This window comes from Mustela lutreola, chromosome 8 (assembly GCF_030435805.1).
Source record: "Mustela lutreola isolate mMusLut2 chromosome 8, mMusLut2.pri, whole genome shotgun sequence".
Taxonomy (NCBI): domain Eukaryota; kingdom Metazoa; phylum Chordata; class Mammalia; order Carnivora; family Mustelidae; genus Mustela; species Mustela lutreola.
In genome coordinates this window covers 54,538,613-54,556,953 of record NC_081297.1, presented here as the reverse complement: position 1 = coordinate 54,556,953, position 18,341 = coordinate 54,538,613, and the positions used below count along the sequence as shown (strand labels likewise).

Sequence of the window (18,341 nt, the reverse complement as noted above, 5' to 3'; positions counted from 1 at the left end):
CCAGAATAGTTATGAGGAAGAATTTTATCTTCAAGTTATAATTTGGTTGAAAGACAGAGGGAAAGAATATAATTTTATGTACTACTCTACAAGTGGGTCTGTAGCTCCTATATAATAAATAATTTTTCTTACAGTTACTCAAATATATATATGTAATCTTAACTGAATAGAAACTTATTTAAAGTATGAAGCCAATGGGACACCTTGGTGGCTCAGTGGGTTAAAGCCTCTGCCTTCAGCTCCAGTCATGATCCCAGGGTCCTGGGATCAAGCCCCACATTAGACTCTCTGTTCAGCAAGAATCCTGCTTCCCCCTCTCTCTCTGCCTGCCTCTCTGCCTACTTGTGATATCTATCTGTCAAATAAATAAATAAAATCTTTAAAAAAAAGTATGAAGCCAAGAAGTGATTATTTTTTCTTTTTAAAACTATTTCTGGCTTTTGCAATCATCTGATTTGTTCTTTAAAAATATTATTAAGGAGATAAATTTAAATATCAAATCTTAATTAATTTTACATTGTCTTTGTTATCATAATTCAAATTATGTCAAATCAGTTTGTTTTACTTAGTTATTTTATTTCTGAGGGATTATTTCATAAAAATGTATATATTTTACATAAAATAAGACCACCTTTTATTTGTTAAGCTTTATAATTTAGAAAGCAATTCTATCTACATTTCTGGTTGATCTTTCTTAATAACCAAATCAATTTTTTACTACTTATGAAGAAAGTAAAGTTTAAACAGATCTGTGTCTGCCAAATTAGTGCATTAATGAAGTGCCCAACTAGGCCAATATCCAGTTATTCAGATGCTGAGTATCTGGAATACTAATTTCAGACATTGTATTGCTATTTTTTAATGTTTTTATTGTTTGTATTAAAAATCAAACTTGATATGATAACATTTGTCCACAGAAATACTTGTGTTTAAATATTTATAGAAGCAAATAATAAAAATCATCCAAATATCCATCAACATGTGAACTGATAAAGAACTTATAGCATTCCACACAACAGAACACTACTCAGCAATGAAAAGAACAGACTACTAAAGCATACACATAACTAAATGAATGAATTAAAGGTAAATATGCCAAATGAAAGAAGTCAGTTACAAAAGCAGACAGATTACATCATTCCATTTATATAACAGAATAGAGAAAACTGGCAAGTCTATGATGATAAAAACCAGATCAGTGATTGCCTGGGTTACACAGAAGATTGACTAAAAAATAGCAAGGGGGAATTTCTAGGTTGACGGAAGTTCTCTAAATCTTGACTGGAGTGGTAGTTAAGATTCATCTAACTATACACTTAAAATGTAAGCATTTTAAGATATATAAGTTATACTTCAATGCAAGGGTATTTAACATGAAGTAAATGTGGCATATTGACAAGGAAATCCACAATTTCTGTTTTGGTCTTTGGTGTCATGAAAGAAAGCTTATTCTCTTCCGTAAAAGCTACTGAGGAGGAACTCTACATGTCTTTTTTTGAAACATATTTCTGAGTCTTGTAGATAAGTCTTCAACTCAATAACTAGGGTGGTCTATTCCAGTTCAGATTAAAAAAAAAAAAATCACCTGCAAAGAGCATCATTCAAAAAACCTGATAGCCCAATATTTATACTCTGGTATGTATCTATGAACAAACATAATTATGTGGTAGATGTAATCACAGCATTAGTATCACAATCCATCTGAAAATTAAATAAATAGTGTATAGGCTTCTTGAGAGAAGCATTACTTAGAACTAAAAAGCTTATCATAGTGCCTGGCAGATTGCTTAACAAATATGCCAAATGAATGAAACTCATTGAAGATAAACATTTCAAAGTGGTTACTGGATTTCTTGACTGTGGACCTGTATTGAGAAATGAAATTTGGTTGGACCAAGATAAAAAAAAAAACAAAAACAAAAACAAAAAAAACAGATCAATAAACCTCAGGCGACCACCTGCATTGCTAGGCCCCAGCCCAAATCACAGGGCTAAAGGCATAATCGCACTTTGTGGATTTGAAACTAATACCACAGTTTATGTAACTAATCTCATACAGATTATTTCTTGGGAAAAAAAATTTGTAACAAGTGATTGTTCAAGGTCATTATCAATATAAACCCAGAAAAATTAGCCAACATTAAGAAATCATTTACCTTTACATAGCAAAATGGCAAAGAAAATAGGAAGTTTGGGTCAATTCCTGGCAGAGAGAAAGCAGAAAAAGAGCTTCTGAATGAAAAATAAAATGGTATTTGGCCTGAACTTTAGCCAAAGAAACAAAGTAAGGGCAGTTGAAAACTTAGCTTACTGAAAGGCAGGTAGCCCAGAGTATTTTAGCGTGAAACTCTTGTGACCTGGGAAGCATTTTGTAAATGTAAACAGTGACTCAACCTTCAAGGACATTCCAGGCACAGAGCAAGTTACACAATGGTACAAGTTAAGCAGATAACTTTATGGTTGCATTTTATAAAACGTATCCTGGTTAATACTGCTGTCCAAAATATAAGGAAATACCTATTTTTGGTTAATTAGGAAAAAATCCTCTACCATGCCTATATTTTCACTTGTTAAAATTATGCATAATCTCTGTGGATCTTTGCACACTTGAAATGCTTGAAAGTACTGTAGAGATTAAGATAGTGAAGCTAAAAGATTAAGTGACCCACCTAGGACTATATGCACAGGAAAAGGCACTGAAACTTGGGTTTCTTGGTACTATGTTTGGTCCTCATTGATTTATTTCATAAAATTTATTAAGTATTAAATAATCATAAGTCTCTATTTACAAGAACCCTGCCCAGAAAGGTTTACAGTTTATAATGAGAACTTCTATATGCTTCAGAATAATTAAAATATTCAGGGGCACTTAGCTGGCTCAGTTAGTAGAGCACGTGACTCTTGATCTCCAGGTTGTAATTTCAAGCTCCTAGTTGAGTGTAGAGATTACTTAAAAATAAAATCTTTTAAAAAATTATTATATATACACACACACACACACACACACATATATATATATATTTAGATGATGGCATCTATAAGACACTTACAATTAGAATCCATTAAGATCAATTTACAGATAGCATTAAATAAAACATAAAATTAGAAAAATACCAATGGATAAGAGTTTAAATGCAGAACCCATCAAGAGATTTTTAGAGCTCCAAAGGTCATTTATTTTGACAAAAGACCTCTCTGGGCTATTGTCTAATTATGGAAAGTCATACCATACAGCAATGTCCAACACAATTATTCTCTCTTTCTCTTTTTAAAGATTTTATTTATTTGAGAGAGAGAAAAAGAGCACAAGCAGGGGGAGTGGCAGAGGGAGAAGCAGGGTCCCCACCCAACAGGGAGCCAGATGCAGGGCTCAATCCCAGGGCCCTGGGACCATGACCTGAGCCTAAGGCAGATGCTTAGCCAACTGAGTCACCCAGATGTCCCTCTTTTTTTTTTTTTTTAATTCTTTGTAAAAGGGGGCTAGATTTGCATTCTCCACAATTCAATGGGAAGCTTCCTTAGAAGATATTTTCAGAGTAGACTATGTGGATGTACTCAAGATATAAATGTACAAGCAGTGGACACAGGTCTTTCATATTTTATACATTCTATGAAACCAGGTCAGAGCCATCATATTGACAGCTGCTAGCCCACCACAAACTGTCATGGTATGCTACCACTGGATGGCAGGTACATTTCTTTTCATCCAGGCTAAGGGGAAATATTTGGACATTTGGCCTTTTGCTCTTAGTTAAAACCAATCTATGGGGTAGAGTTTACACACACACACACACACACACACACACACACACACATGCCTTGCTATGAAAAAACTATTAAATATCTATTTTGGGTTGTGAAATGTCTATTTTTTTTTAGCCTTAACTTAAGAACACATTAAAGCTTTCTCTTAAGCTCAATGTTTCATTGGGTCTTTATTCCATTATGATTTATAGTCTTCTTAGGTAATACCGTGTATTGGTCAGAATAAGCTAAGCCATGTTCTCATAACAAATAATGCCCCAAATATCAGTGACTTAACACAGTAATGGTTTCTTGTTCACACACAGTCTTGTGTAAACCAAGCAGTCCTTCTTTATTTTTTAATGACTCTGTTTTATAGCTATTCTATCTCAAACATGAAACTGAGAAAAGCAAAAATGAAGGAAGCATACTGTCTCTTAACTCCTTTTGCCTAGAAATGATATATGTCATTTTCAATCATACTCTGCTAGTTAGAACTAGTCACTTGGCTCCAATATAACTGTAAGAGAAGCTGGGAAATACAGATCATGGAAATTGTGAGCACCAACCACCTCTAACCAGATATCTGTTCCTTCACGTCACACTATCATTTCTTTCCTCCAACTGGCAAACATTGATTACCTTCTATCTGCACGAATTTGTGCCAGATACTGGAAGACTACAGAGATGTGTAAATGTCATCTCTGTCCTCCAAAAACCCAACAGTTTGGGGAGAGAGAAAAATAAAATTATAACAGAGCCATAATGTAAAGCAGAAAGGTGTGCCCCCAATAGAGGCATACACCATGTTTGATGAAAAAGAACACAGAGGAAGAGGGAATTGATTCTTATTGAAGGAATCCTTGAAATGCTAGAGAGGTGATGACCCATTTGCTGGAGCTGAAGAAAAAACAAGGCTCAGACAAGTTTTACCTGAAAAAGAGAAAATGGGGAATGCAAAAAGTCAGCAAAATGTGAGAAGATATGGCATGACCGAGGAATGAAGAAACTGAGGGTTCATAGGTGAGGGTATAGAACCTCATAGCTGAGGGTAGGGCTGTGGATAAACAGTATAAGACATTTGAGCTTTACTAGTTTATATTTGATTTATGCATTTACTAGTATACTTATTTGTCGAAAAGGGGTTGCTAGGATATTGAATATATTGTTATTCTTTGTTTCTTCCACTGTTATTTCACCTTATGAATAGAAATCCAAGCAAAACATTTTACCAAAAACATTTCAGGTTCTGATCATACAGTTTGTCCTTTCCCTTAATTGTATTCTTTTCTCAACTTCTGAGTAATATTAACACCATGTCATAGGAAAAACTGACTAGATTTGTTGCCACCTAATTCCCTTTCAGATTCCTTTCTAATCAAAACAAATATTTACATAGCATGCCTAGCCATAGCAATAAGGCAACTTAAAGATGAATCCCCATATACTAACACTGGGGCAGTAGGTAAATTAGATCCGGAGTTTTAATTGTTGGGAAAACAAAAATTAAAACAAAACAAAACAAAACTTGCTACAGTTATGATTCATGCTATGGGCAGTGATGTTTAGAAATTTGACAATGAGTTAGATAAACCAAGAATGTGGGGCTGTAAAAATAAACAACAAACAAAAACAGAAAAGAAGAAAAAAAGTCAAAAAGAAGGAAAATGTAGAATGGGGTAAAAATTCAGAAAATATATGGTCTTTCTTCTTTCTCATCTTTGAAAGGAAATGAGGGATGAACGAGCAGGAAAAATGGCAATAGGAAACACTGAAGAACATGACCTAGAGATGTGTGTCTTGGTGGTGTTTCTTTTCAAAATTTAACATTATTTTTTGTGAGGAAAATGAAACGTTTATAGTCACTGCTAGACATGTTATCACTATCAGATGCCTATTATATTTTATATAAATGTCACTTCACACTAGTTCTTTCTGGAAGTTTTTGCTTTAGTTCCTTCATTTCCAACATCCTTCCTCTGTAAAATTGTCTTCCAAACTTCTTGAAATTACTAATAGGTGACATTTATTAACTTGTATTATCTACCTAAATCTTATGACAGAAATAACAAGTTGATATTATTTCTATTTTGTAGCTGCAGAAACTAAGATGCAAGTTTTGTACAAGCCTACAAACTGGCTGTGGCAGAAGCAAGACAATGTGAATTTAGCTAAACGACTTTAACTTGTGAAGGGGGGCAGAAAATGCCATCCCCAAATATGCCACTTTGGCGTATTGATTATTTTGAATTAAAGTTACTTGGGAAATAGCCAGTGCAAGAAGGATACTCTGACCACCCTTTGTCCCTGTGAAAACAGGAAGTAAATCTCCCATATGAAGTTACCCTCCCAGTACCAGGAGGTGGAGAGACATCCCTATCACTGGAGATAGAGAATTCAGGGCCTACAAGGAGGTAGAAACCAACCTTGTCGGCTTTGATCACTTCTTTGAGTCTCATATTTTTATGGACTCTAGACATATGAATTTGTGTTTCTCCTGTTAATCTGTCTTATGTCAGTTTACTTATTAGACCAAAGAACATAGAAGAAGGGAAAAAGTTTTCCTCCCCCTATGCTTGTCTATTTCCAAATTTGTAAAATGTGAAAAATCATAGTATTTTATGAATTGAAATAACCCATTAAAGTGCTTAGGGCAGTTCCTGATGGTTATAAACACTTATAAATAAGCAATTATAATAATAATTATTATTACTGTTACTGTTATTACCATTTTGATTCCTGTCCCTGAAGCTTCAAAGCTTCAGTTATTTCAACTAAGTTATCTTGACTTCTTATAAATTATTTCAGTTCTAGAATAAATAAGAAAAGCTTCCAGGAAGTTATATTAATATCTAAGATTAACATAACTTTGTATCTTTTCCCCATTTTCAGGAGCAGAGAGGCGTGTGTATTGCTGGTGAAGTTCTGTTAAATTGACCGAAAAACGACAATCGCAATCCTCAAATTCAACCCCAGATTTCTTCTTCTGTTCCTTTTCGTCTAAGAAGCATTTCAACTCTAAAGACATTTAAGGAAACCAATCTTTGGTGTTACTAAATGTTCACTTCCAGCCCTTCCTCTTTCTAACTTCCCCAAAACACATGTTCTAGACAGTGAAGAAAAAAATAAAATAAATAAAGGCAGAACGAACCAAACTGATGGTTGTGGAATTATCATTATCCCTAGCACTATTCATTGACAAATATTAAGTCCTACTTTGAAGAATTAAATAATCTGAGAAACTAAAAATGGAAGAAATTATTTACAGTGACTTTACTTCATTTCTTTCCTGTTTTCAAGTTCTTCTTGCACTATTTTCTGTACTCCTTGTTCCACGGTGTAAATTTTATTTTTCCCGTGTTGTGGTTAGTGAGCCCTATCTCCATCCCTGCCATTCCTCCCTTCGCTCCAAAAAAAAGAGACCTTAATCGAAAAACGGCCCAACTTTCCTGCCACACTCACAATGAGAATCTTCACATCTCCCTGCACTGTGCAGGCTCTTCACCCGTGCACACTTTCCCTCTCCTAGAGATTGCACAACTCCCCGAGGATACCTAAGTAGAGCGACTACTGCACACCTGGCTCCTAGGTTCGCCGCCAACGTACTTGGGTAAAATGTGTCACGACCGATCCGGAACAAAACGTCTTCCTATCTGACTCTAGATTTTCTTTCTTGGCCCAAACTAAACTCTGAAGTCAAGGACCGGGAGCCCCAGAGAGTGTCTACAGCGGTGACAGTCGCTGGGAGCATGCTCAGTCGGCCCGGAGTCACAGGGCGGGGTTCGCCCCCACCCGCGGCCGGCCCGCTCGCGGACAGCCCAGAGCGCTCGCCCCCGCCCTCCTCCTCCACTCCCGCCACCCAGCGGCGCGCGCTCCCGGGCACCAACTAGGGCGCTCAGCCGCCGCGCCTCCCCTCCACCCTCCACCCCCTCCTCCGCCGGGTGCGGCGGGCGAGGACAAGTCTAGGGACATAAATAAATAAATAATTCCATTCACCCGGGGACAGCGAAGCGAACCGGCTGCGGCGGCGGGGGCGGAACGGACTGCTGCAGCGCCCACCCCGTGCCAGACACCGGGTGAAGTAAGTACACCCCGGGAGGGAGGGGGGAGGCGGCGGCGCCGGCGAGAGGAAGGCGACCGTGCCCCTGCCAAACCAGCTGCCGGCGGAGCCGCACGCGTGTGTAAAAATAATGGCTAGTCGGTGACAAACGCGCCGACGCAGAGCGGGCCAGGGAGCCCTTATATAGACAAAAACCCCCTGAGCCGCGGCGGGAGGAGAGCTCGCGTCAATGAGACGCGCGGACAGCTGCGCTGGAGCTGAGGGGGCCGCAGCCGGCGCGGGCTCGGGCGCGCGCCCACCCGCGCGCGTCGGGGAGGTGGGCCCGAGGGGTCCCGGGCTGGAAGCGCCCGCGCGCCCGCGCGTCCGCGCGCTTTTGGCTAGGAAGTGCGAACCCTCTGGGCTCTTGCGCAGACTCTGCCCACGCGCTGCTCCCCCTCTCCTTGGCCCACGAGTCTCCCAGGGCTGGTCCCCAACAGGCGTGTCGCCAGCGCGCCTGTCGCCGGCATCCCTTCCCAGACCCGCGAACAGGCCGGGGTGGTCTCGTTGCCTAGCAATTGCGGACGAGTGGTGGAGGAAGTGTGTGTAGGGAGGGTCTTTTCTTGCAGCGTGTGATCGGGGCTCCGAGAGGCTGAGAGGAGGGGATCAACGGGGAGGAGGTGTCGTCTTCCTAATTTTTTGGTCCCCAGGTTGTATAGTGGGGCGGAGGCGGATGGAAAGATGCGTCGGGGAGAGGCCTGCGCTCGGGCAGAAGGGAGCGTGACTGGACCGGGTCCAGGGGTCGAGGAGGGCCTGCGTCTCCTAGTATCACGCGGGTTTCCTGGGCCGCTGCGCCACGCTGGGGGCGCCAGGCCTGGGCAGGTATTGCTGGAGGCTAGAGACAGGGCTCATGTGTGAACCGCCTCCCTTCAGCGGCTGCTCCCCAGCTGCTGCCCTTTGCAGCCCCTTTTCTCCCTTACTTCCGCTCAAGGGATTGCATACTGCCTTGGTGAGGGTGGTCATGACCAAGGCCACTTTCCTGGTAGGTCTGGCGAGGGGATTTCGTGGTTTACTCCAGGGATATTAAAACACAGACACAGACACACACACACACACACACACGCGCGCGCGCGCGGGAAACGAGCGGTTTCTCTTCAAGTGACTACCATCCCTTCCTGGAGAAGTACTCAGTGGGTTGGGTTGACTGAGAGCTGGCTGGTGTTTGTAGGAAAGCTAATATTTCATGTCCTCCTCCCTTTCCTGGTCCAAAAGAGACACAGTGGAGAATTAAAATAGTGAGGCATCACGAGGGCGATGGGGAAAAGACTGGTCAGGAGGAAACAGTGGGCGCTAGATGCCCTTTCCTGGCACTGCGTGCTTATGGCTGAGCACAAGTGGAGAGCTCAGGAGGGCTGCAAACTTTCAAAAGACGCATTGACTTGAATGTGCTGTCGTCCTTGGAACCACAAGTACTAAGTGTGCATTTCAGGGAAGTGTGGCTGAGTGTCAAAGCTGGGTGGTGGCTGCAGAGAGTAGATGAGGGTTGAACAAGGTGACCCTTATTTAGCCCTGGTGAAGCAATCTTAACTCCACTTTCTGCTTCTGAACACATTACATTTAAAGCAATCTAAGTGAACGGGCAACTGAATGATTCAGTGAAAGGGAAAGATTATTACCTTAAGCAACTCAGTGTGTTGTGTAACAACTCATGAAGTCAGAAACTGTTTTTTTCTTTTTTTTTTTTTTCTCAAAACTCACATCAGCAGTTTGCAATTACATACTGCCTTTTCCCCCCAGGGAGTGTTTTAATAATGGTAAGTGATGTGAAATTTTAACACCATTTCTCAATGTCCAAGTTCTTGAATCCTTCTATAAATGTTCAGTTTATTTCTGGGTATGCATTTACTCTTTTATAATACATAGCTTATATTTTCAGCCTTGAGCCCTCCTTAAGGGAAGAAGGGCAGAGTGACCTATAGAAATATACCCCATCCAGAGTCATATTCTTGGATCACGAATCTGAAATAAAAGGAGGTCTCCTGCATTTACTTTTATTTCTATATTTATATTCAGTAAACTTTTTTTTTAAAAGATATTCACATGGAAAAAGGTAATTAACTTCAGAGTTAGACTTCAAGGTCAGTTTTGTACTTCTGTAAGGTTGACCAATTATTTAACAATTTCCTCAGTTTTTCTTATCTCTAAAATGTGGTTGGTAGTATCTATCCTGAAGTGCTATTATGAGGAATAACATTTGTGAAAAACACCTAAAACATAGACTAGCTGTTTTTGAACCTCCGGAATCATTCCAGACACTACACTCTGGTTACCAAGATGGAGGAGGGTGGAATTCTGTTCTCAAAAAAATTCACATCTGGTTATCCAGGTTAGTCTTCCTCCTATACTATTAGTGCTTTGTTGATGTTGTTAGATATAAGTGTTTTTTATTTTTTTTAATTTTTTAAGTTTTCATTTACGTTCCAGTTATTTAACATACAATGTAATAATATTAGTTTCAGGTGTACAACATAGTGATTTCACACTTCTGACACCAGGTGCTTATCACAATATCCTGTTAGTTTTCAATCAATTTCCTCCTCAGTGTAAGAGACATATATCCTAAATAACTTGTAAGGGATTTAGCAGTTGTAAGAAATGTTTTTAAGAACTGATAAAAGGCAATTTGAGAAAGGCACCTCACCTCAGAAACTGGTGTATCCAGCCCCATTCTTTTGCCTATTGAGTGACCGTATATAGGCAGGAAATGGAGGCTTTTCTTCTTGCTATGAGGGAAGGACACTCTTTCCCTGGAAATTATCTCTGCCCATGATCCAGTTCCATTTTTTTTGGAAGAAGAGACTGAGCTGCAATTTATTCTACACTTGGGGCCGACTACAATCCACCTACTTTGAGAAGCCCAAGAGTATGGACTGTAGCAACATTTCTGTAATGTTTACCAAGTTCTAGGCACTGTGGTACTACTCTCTGTGAGTCTATCAATATCTACATTTGTAGAAGAGGATTTTAGGCACCATGAGTTAACTTGCTCAGATTCCACAGCTAAAGGCCTGGGTCTCGGGCAAAGGAGGGAAGAGGGTAAAAGCAGGGCCTCTGTTGTCTGGTCTGTCTGGGTTTTGATCCTGGCTCTGCCGTTTACCAGCTAGGACAGATTGCCAAACCTCTCGAAATCTTGGTTTCTTCATGTGCGAAAACTTCTCAAAAACTGTTTCTTCATTTCTTCATGTACAAAAAGAGGATAATATTCAATTTCATATAATGGGAGCAAAGGTCAAGTGAGAGAATACCTGTGAAATTCTTAGCACTGTGCCAAGCACATGTATAATGGCAGCTAGTGTACATATTAATTATGTGGCCTTGAGACTGTTAGGTTGTTGACTGCCTTATTCTTGACAGATATTTAGGAACTCTTCTAAATGCCGTGTTTCCCATTAGATGGCCTAACAGTGTTGGATTGCCTCATGAACCGTTACATGGACTCTCATTGTCTAAGAGGTCATTTTTGGTGTGTCACAGCCTTTCTCAAAACTGGATCAAAGTGATTAGGAAATGTATTGAGAAACAACTGTACACTAAGGCTTAGCGAGAAACAGAGCTTAAAAGATTTTTTTAAAGAGAAAACATCGTTTTCTCAGTTGGCCCCTCAGATGGTGAACTGAGGTGCCTAGTCTGCCTACCTGGGAGATCCAGTAGTTTACAATCATAATGTGAGAGAATAGCCTAATATGGACCATTGCCTAGAGGGGGAAAAAAAAAGCCACTTTTATCCCATATACATGGTCGTTAGTAAACAAGAAGGGGGTATATGCATTTATGTATAAACAGTAATAATCGAGCACTGGGAAAAAATTAACCATAAGTTAAACAAACAGAACTTGACTGTAGTAAAACTAGTCCAGTTAGTACTGGACTAATTGGTGCTTGGGTACACCAGAGACGTTTTCAACATATTCATAAATATCAGTGTTAACAAGTAATGCCAATATTTTTGAAAACACTTTCCTGTCCTGCTACAAAAACCTCTTATGAATGTTTTCATTAATATTCATTTAAATCCCAAATGAGTTCGTGAAAATCTTACAGGGAATTTGAGTGACAGCTATGCAATGCTGGTATAAAGATACTTTTGTTCAAGGTTTTATGCAATTAGATAGCCCTGCAAAAATTGACACATGTGGTTCAATTATCTAAACTGGTAATTAATTTTTGGTAGTATTTGGCATTAAAGCAGCATTTTTTCAATTAAAAATATTTAGTACATGTGGTGAACACAAGAAAAATATTTGTTTAGAAAAATAAAGATCTGCATAAAATATTGGTAAATTTAGAAAGTCTTTTATGTCAAACTTTGGCTGTTTCCTCACCTAATAACACAATAAATGTGTTCTTATTAGAAGTCTATAACTCTAAACAGATTCTGATTAGAGTTAATACACAGATGAATTATAATTTGTGAGAAGAAGGTGCCCTGCTAAGTTATTTACTTGAAGATAACTGCTTTGGGAATTAGATTAGATATGAATACACAGTAAAAGTAAAAGGCATGGATTTACTTGAACAGTTTCTAAGGGGTGAACTGCATTAATGATATTTGCCTTATTTTAAATCTGATTCTCTGAAATGTAAGAATCCAAAGTTCTATCAGTTCTTCTCAAGTATGCCAAAGGTGTGTTCAGTGATAAACAGCATCACGTGACAGTGTTTCCTAACAGCTGCTACTGTTGGCATTTTGGCAGGACACCTCTTCTTGATGTGGGAATGCCTCTTTCATTGCAGGACATTAAGTAGCTTTGACCCCTGTCCTTCATATGCTGATAGCTTCCCCTCCGTCATGGTAACTACCAAAAATTCCCCTGATGTTTAAATATACCTCCTGGAAGAATGGTACTAGATGTGGTTGAAAATTATTAGCCAATAGGATCAAATTGAGAATGTTGAAGGAAATTATCCTTGAGATCAGAGTAGCTCCAGGTGTCTTCTGTTTTTTCTTCAAAAGATAATCTCCTGTGAAAATACCTTGATTTGAGGGAATAAGTTCTTTCTTGTAAGATGTATTAAGTATAATCATGTAATAATCATGTTATCCTAAGTTCCAAACTTGAATTTGTTTTAACCTGCCATCAGCCTTTGGCAATATTGGCACCTGTTTCTTCCTAAGCTTTTGGCTTCCAGGTACTCCTTTTCCTCTTACTTCTCTGACTACTTATTTGCAGCTCCTTCTTTCCTTCTTTCAACTCCTGCTCAGTTTTTCTTTTGTGTATATTCTGTTGATTGACGGAGCTCATCCTCTTGTGACCTCTGCTTTCTCCTCTGTAGGGATAACTTCCACGTCATTATCTTCAGCCCTGGCATTCACGAAAGCTTCACACGGACCTTTCCAAGTGCCTGCTGGACAGCTCCTCTTCCCTGGGCTGCTGACACCTTGAACAGTATCCTCTGTACTCTCTGTCTTCCTACTTTGCTTTGCTCTTATTGCTGTTATTGGTATTAGCATTCTAGTCTAGAAGATTTGAGACCTCCCTCCTCCCGGTCTTGCATATCCAGCTCAGTTGCTGAGATCTGACTATTGTACAACCAAAATACTTCTTTTGTACTTTGTTCTTTTCTGATGTTGCCTGACACAGAGTTTGGGCACTGCTGACGTACTGCCTAGAATCATGTCAGTCTCTTATCGGCTTTTCTCACCTCTAGCCCCTCACTCTACGACTTAATTTTGTATTTACCACCAGATAGTCTTATTGAAGTACACCTCCATCTCTGATATGTTCCTGCCACTTTGGTGATTCCTATTCCTGGGTCTAAGGGCTAGCATTTCAGTCCCTGTAATTCCGAAAAATTTTCCAGGCTCATCTCCCACCATCATCATACTTGAGTCCAGCTGAACTGGCCCCTCTGTCTCATTCATCTGCTTTCTATTTCCTGCCACCATACCTTTGGCTATGTTGTGCTTTCATCTTAAAATGCTCTAACTTTCCCGCTTTTCCATTTCTAGCTTTAACCTCACCTTCATAACTGAGCTTAAATACTATGTTCAAATTTCCTTTGAAGGCTCTAGATAAGTAGAAGAAACTTTTAAAAAATTTTAGTAATGTTGCATTTGTAATCAGTCTTATTTGTTTTAAACATTTTATTATAGTTGCATTTGTATAAGTATTTAGTTTCTCTTTGTAATACAAATTTCTGGAGGCCAGGTATAATTATCTGTATTAACATATGTTTTAACACTTTGGTGAATTACAGGATTGTAAAGAATTTAGAGGAAATCTGTTTCTTCCTCTTTCTTTCCATTCTTATGTACTGTTTTTTTTAGCATCTTTAATAAACCACCATTTATTAAGTATATACACTGAGGCAATCTGTTCTTTTTAAGGCATTTCCAATTGTGACAAAGTTCTTGCTTCTACCTAGAGTCCTTACTCAGCTTTCAGAGGGCACACAAAATAAATCCCTTCTCATTTTTATTGATAGCCTGTACATATTTGGTGACAGTTTACATGTATCATATTTTTTCTATCAACTTAGCATATTCAACCTTTTTACCTGTTGTTTTTGTAACCTGGTTAGGGCCACTGTGTTTTTGGAGGCATTCAGGTTTAGAAAAGTCTAGGTAAGAAATTGGTGAGTGGTTACCTCAAATCAACCTTAAAAACCAGCTTAAATCGTGCTTATGATTTTCAGAGGCATAAGCAAGAACTTATTTAGTCTTGCTAAATAAGTTAAATTAAGCTTTGTTTGTGTGACTAAACTGGTTTTGTCCACTCAGTAATTTTCAGAGCTGTCCTCTGTTTGTTTGTTTTTTAAATAATACTTTTTATTTTTTAAAAACATATAATGTATTATTAGCTCCAGGGGTACAGGTCTGTGAATCACCAGGTTTACACACTTAACAGCACTCACCATAGCACATACCCTCCGCAATGTCCATAATCCCCCCCCCCCCCCCCCCCCCCCCCCGCCACCCTCAGTTTGTTTTGTGACATTAAGAGTCTCTTATGCTTTGTCTCCCTCTGGATCCCATCTTGTTTCATTTCTCTGTTTGTTTTTTTGTTTAATAATACAATTAAACTATGTGTCTGATTCTTTATATATAGTATTTCTAATTCTCATTATTACCAATGTGAGATTCTCATTATTACCAATGTGAGATAGGTTGTATTTATTTATCGATAAACTAAGGACTCAGCAAGATAAGAGTGCCCATTAGGAAACCCCAAGACTCCCTGTCTCAGTAGATGTTTGAATGCAGGTAAGATGTTAATGGCAACTAAATCTTGCTTCTGTATCTTAAATCATTTCAAATCAGTAAATAATTAGCATTGCTATATGAAGTACTCTACATAGAGAGCTGAAAATATGTGTAAGATATCCTTCCTGACACCCTGAGGAGACTGTAATTTCAGAGACATTCTCAATGTGTGTACCAGTTATGGGTACAATCCAGAGTAGAATTGTCAAAATAAATGGAAGAGAGCAGTGATAGTCTGCAACAGAGGTTGACAAACTGTAGCTCTTGGGTTGGATCTAGCCTGCTGCCTGTTTTTGTAAATGAAGTTTTCCTGGAATACAGCTACACCTATTTGTTTTTACATTCTCGGTGGCCAAGGAATTTCCTGCTGCTGGATAGAGTTGAGTCGTTGTAATTTTGCCTATCAAACCTAAAATATTTAATATTTAGCACTTTAAGGAAAATATATTTGTTGATCCCTGCTCTAGGATTTTAGAAGTGGGAGACTTCACTATGTGATGAAAGAATCAAAAAAGACTTTAATGAAAGAAGCGGAAATGATTTAGAGCTGAGAAGATAGTCTTTTTTAAAGATTTTATTTATTTCTTTGACAGACACAGATCACAAGTAGACAGAGAGGCAGTCGGGGGTGGGGGGGAAGTAGGCTCCCAGCCGAGCAGGGAGCCTCATGTGGGTCTCGATCCCAGGACCCTGAGATCATGATCTGAATCAAAGGCAGAAGCTTTAACTTACTGAGCCACTCAGGCGCCTCGAGGAGATAGTTGTTAAGTGAAGTGAGGAGATTGTCAGTTTAACCACAAAACTCAAAAGCAAAAGCAAACACATGGATAAATAAAACATTTTTTAAAATGTATATAATTCATATAATACAATCATTTGTCTGTGAGCATACATTTTCTAAGTATTCATCTAGAACAATGATTCTTTTTAAAAAAATTTTATTTATTTATTTGACGAGAGATCACAAGTAGGCAGAGGCAGGCAGAGAGAGATTGGGGGAAGCAGGCTCCCTGCTAAGTAGAGAGCCTGATGTGGAGCTTGATCCCAGGACCCTGAGATCATGACCTGAGCCCAAGGCAGAGGCTTAACCCACTCAGCCACCCAGGTGCCCCTAGAACAATGATTCTTAAACTTGATGAGACATTTGAACCAATCAGTGGATATTTATTTATTTATTTAGATTATCCATTTATTTGAGAAACAGAGGCAGAGTGGGGGAGGAGCAGAGGGAAAGGAGTAGAAAGGAAGGAACAGAGGATGAGAGAGAGGGGACAAGCAGACTCCTCCTGAGCAGGGAGCCCAAGGCAAGGCTCTGTCCTAGGACTCCTAGATCATGACCTGATGTGAAACCAGGAGTCAGGTACTTAACTGACTGAGTCACCGAAGTACCCCCAACTGGTGAATTATTTAAAGATAAGATTTTGTTTTACTCAGTAGTTTGTGATACTAAAGCAAAGTCTATGTGGAAAATCCCTGATCCAGAGTATTACTCACCTGATAAAATTGATTATTTCCTGTAGAAGACAGAGAAATTTTTTCTCAAAACTTATCTCAATCTTTAAAAAGCACATGCATGCTCGACATGTGTCAATTATTTTTACTAGTCACTAGTTATAGTTAAAAAAAAAAAAAAAACTAGATATTGAGAACACAACTAAGCGCCAGCACTGTGTCAAGAGCATTTCGTACTTATCTCATTAAAAAGTTACAGTAGCCCCGTGAGGTAGATGATGTTGTTCCCATTCTGCAAAAGAGAATACTGAGGATCAGATAGAACAGATACTTGGCTTAAAACTGTGATACTAGTAAATAGATCACCATTATTCATTATCATCAAGAAATTGACTTTTTTAAAAGGAAACTTTTGGAGCTGGGACATAGATAAGAATGGACTTCAATAAATTAAAAAAAAGTGAATTAGCCACTTTGTTCTATGCTGTGACTGAATTCTGTTAAAAGCCTTGGGTCATAATTGAGTCTGCTTTCACTACAAATGCATTCGCAGGTTTTTATTGAAAATACTGTTTTATTGACCCAGAACTTTCTTTATCCTCTCTGTTTCCTTTGTTTCTTCTCTCTTTTCCTTCTTAATGTTTGGTTCATGATAATGTCTTCTTTTTTTCCTTCCTTTTTCTGTAGTATTCCTTCCTAATATTCATCTAGGCCCCACTTGCTTATTCTACAGTGTCTTTAGTGTAGCAATTAAGTGCTTCAGTGCATTTTCCTAAAGCAATGGCCTCTTTGAAAGGGAAAACAAAGAATTAGTGCAACTTAATACCAGGTGTCTTTTTTTTTTTTCCCCCTCCTTAGAAACTTAGAACTTAGAACTTAGAAAACAGCAGATACTGCAGAAATATTTGCATATCACTAATGGATATGACAAAATAATAAATAGATAGGAAAAGGTGAGTGATCAGAAGAAGCTGCTGGGAGTATATGAAAATGTAAATCCATCCCTCACGGGCCACATTAACATCTCTGTGGAGAGTAATCTGGCCACTTGTGCCTTGGAAAGAACATTAATTACACACAGTAATGGCCTGCTATAGGATTCACAGATACCAATTGTGAAGTTCACTAAAAATTGTTTCCTTTTTTATCATTAATTTTCTAAGTAATAAATGCTGTGGATTTAAGAAAAAAGCTGCTTCATGGAGGAGACATGCAAATTTTTATTGTTACTTTATTTTATTTTTATCAATAACATAGCCTTGTTACTCTTATCTCAATAAAATTTGTTTTCAAATGTTCAATAAAAAGGGGAAGAGACACTTCTGTAGACATATCACCAATTAAAAATAAAGTACTTTTTAAATTAATTTTTAAATGTTTTTTTAAGATTTTAAAAATGATTTTATTTATTTATTTGACAGAGAAAGAGACCAGGAGCCCAAGAGGGGAAACAGGAGAGGAAGAAGCAGGCTCCCCGATGAGCAGGGAGCCCAATGTGGGGCTGGATCCCATAACCCTGGGGTCATGACCTGAGAGTCCAAGGCAGATGCTTAATCATCTGAGCCACCAGGCGCCCCTTTATTAAGAGATTTTTATTTATTTATTTGAAAGTGAACGAGAGAGAGAGAGAGAGAAAGAGAGAGAGAACAAGCTGGGGATGTAGACAGCAGTGGCAGAGGGAGAGGGAGAAACAGACTTCCCACTGAGTAGGGAGCCTGGTGCCCAATGTGGGGCTAGATCTTAGAACCTTGGGATGATGACCTGTTCCAAAGGTAGATGCTTAACTGACTGAACCACCCAGGTGCCTCAAAAATAAAATTTATTTATTTAGAAACTTAATTATTG

The 18,341-nt window shown here is 38.9% G+C and overlaps 1 protein-coding gene across 1 annotated transcript in view; it reads left to right on the top strand.

Annotated features, from left to right (window-relative positions):
• The first annotated feature begins 7,567 nt into the window (after positions 1–7,567).
• The window catches only part of SLC16A7 (solute carrier family 16 member 7), a 172,592-nt gene continuing 161,818 nt past the window's right edge, over positions 7,568–18,341 (top strand). The window contains exon 1 of the mRNA XM_059184769.1: positions 7,568–7,825. The gene's annotated coding sequence lies outside the window, so the exon portion shown is untranslated. The remainder of the gene's footprint in view (positions 7,826–18,341) is intronic.